Here is a 2846-nt window from a genome sequence, read left to right on the forward strand (position 1 = left end):
CTGGAATGTTACATATATGTATGTATGCTTGGTTTTTTTTTATAATACATGTTTGGTTTCTTGCAGGAGGCTATGTTTACTATGTTTTTACACTTTTATGTTGTTTAATATGTTATATGGTTGCTATTGAATATGTATTGTCGAACTTGTGATATAGTATGTTAAGCGCATGTAACTATTCTTCCCTACTCTTAATGTAGTCGGGGGATACTCAGCAGATAGTTATATCTTCTATGGTACTTTTTGGCTAACATGTATGGTAACTAAACTCTTTACACTTTTTGGCCGGAGGTTCTTATGGAAGTGGTCTCTTTACCTTTGGGTAGAAGTAACACTTATGGATTGGGTCTTGTTGTTGTCGTAATAAATATCTACTATGATACTAATGATTGTAATGATTTTTTTTCTTCCAAAAGGTGAGTCTGATAGTTAATAGTTAGTAATCGAGACATTAGATTAACATCCTATTGGACAATACATACATATTTTAAATTTTTACTTAAAACTTTTTGTTTTCTAAATCAAACTTTAAACTAATTAACTTATAAATATAGATATATATCAATAGCGGAGATATATGGTGATCAAGGGTTGTCATGTCAACTTCACAATATCTATAAAACTCTATATCTAACAATAAGTATAAAAGAGCATCTTAAAATTCTTTTTGAAAAAGTCTTAACCTTTGGATGAAAAACAATTTTAAGTTTTAACCTTTGGATTGTTTTGATGACATCACTAACCTTATTTGGATTACTAATTACTATTAAGGGAAAATTACACTTTTGGTCCTTAAACTTGACACTTTTTTCACTTTTAGTCACTAAACTTCAAAAATTGCAAATTATACACTGAACTTGTCACATTTTTTCATTTTTGGTCACTGCGTCAACTTTGTTAGTTTTCTCCGTTAACTTGCCCAGATTCGTTAATTTTTTTTTCACTTTTCATCCTTCCCATTATTCTATAACTAAAATCGATAATCGGTCCAACTTCAGGTTTTATATATTGTTTTGGCCGATTAGTGAAAATACATATTCATTTATTATGTTTTGAAACAAATTTTTTATGTATACAGTTCACTATCTATCGGTTATACAGTAGTTAAATTAGATGAAATAATTGTTTTTTTTAACGACTGAAATAATTGTTATTGAAATTTTTATTTATAAAGATAGATTTATTGAATAAACTTATATAGTTTTTCTTAATTCATTTTATTAACTATTGATAAACGAAAATAAAAATAAGATATTGTAATGTTTTTCTAGAAGTAACGTGTTGTAGGTTTTTCTGATAATCTATAACGCCTTATGATTTAACCATAAATATTTTTGTCTGTGTTATATAAATTTGTTATAAAACATAATGAACTAATTTTTAAATATACTTTTCATTAATTTAATTTACACCAACTACTATATTACAAATAAAAATGTTTAGAGTCAAAGTTAAAAGTAAAAATACTAAGAAAAAATCAAAATAATAACATTTAAAATTGGACGAATGAGGTATATATAAAAAAATTAGGTAAATTATACTTTTTATCACTGAAGTTTGTCGATTATCGATTTTAGTTATGGAATAATGGGAAGGACGAAAAGTGAAAAAAAACACTAACGAATCTGGGAAACTTAACGGAGCAAAACTAACGAAACTGGGCGCAGTGACCAAAAGTGAAAAAAAAAACTAACGAATCTGGGAAACTTAACGGAGCAAAACTAACGAAACTGGGCGCAGTGACCAAACGTGAAAAAAAGTGACAAGTTCAGTGTATAATTTGCAATTTTTGAAGTTTAGTGACTAAAAAGTGAAAAACGCGTCAAGTTCAGGGACCAAAAGTGTAATTTTCCCTACTATTAATAATAATCACAAATTACAAAATATAATTTAAGTTCAATTCATTTATGTACGTAACATTATGAATGGAAGGAAAAAACAGACTTTATTTGTTAATTACTTGATTTTTCATACTTTAATAGTGAAATTGATAATTAGGTTTAGTTATGAAGTTCAAATATATCTTGTGTCTTAAATTGATAAGTGTATAAATTTAAGATTACATTTTTTTATAAAATGATGTTCAAATTTAACATTTTTTTTTGTCAAACTCCTCCAAAGAAGAGTTGGTAAAAGTGATAGTCATGAGTTCGATCTTTTTATTGCATGTGAAAGTTTACAAATATTAAAACCAACATTATACTCACGTAATATATTGGGATAAATATATTATGTCATAACAAAATCATTAATATTTGTTGAGAAATACGTAGTGATATGTGACGCTATGACGATTAGTTTAGTTTTTCTTTCTTTCTTTTATTTTTAAGATTGATATTGTGCTAAAAACTTTTTTGTTTTATAATTTAGAAAAGACGTTATCTAATTTCAAATATATCTTGGGTCTTAAATTGATAAATATATAATTTAAGTTTACAATTTCTATCAATATGAATTTCAAAGTTAACCTTTTCTTTTACCAACTCTTCCAAAGAAGAATTGGTAAACACATTGTCTACAAAAGTCATGGTCACAAGTTCAAATCTTCTTATACCATGAGAAAGTTTACAATTTTATAAAACTACCATAAATAATAAAGTTTAAAATAGTGAATAAAAAGCAAAAGTATTTTGGGTTTATCAACTACTTAATCGGGAAAAAAATGAAACAAATGTTTTACAATGTATTTTGGCAAATAGTGTAGGTTATTGATGTAAAAGAGAGGATGTAGTTATTTTAGGGATTAAGGGGAGATGTTGTAAACTAATTTCGTTAAACTCATTATTTTCAACATCTTTTTATCTAAATGTGTCAATATTTGATATTATAAAAGAATAACATGTCAT

This window comes from Erigeron canadensis, chromosome 2 (genome assembly GCF_010389155.1).
Source record: "Erigeron canadensis isolate Cc75 chromosome 2, C_canadensis_v1, whole genome shotgun sequence".
Taxonomy (NCBI): domain Eukaryota; kingdom Viridiplantae; phylum Streptophyta; class Magnoliopsida; order Asterales; family Asteraceae; genus Erigeron; species Erigeron canadensis.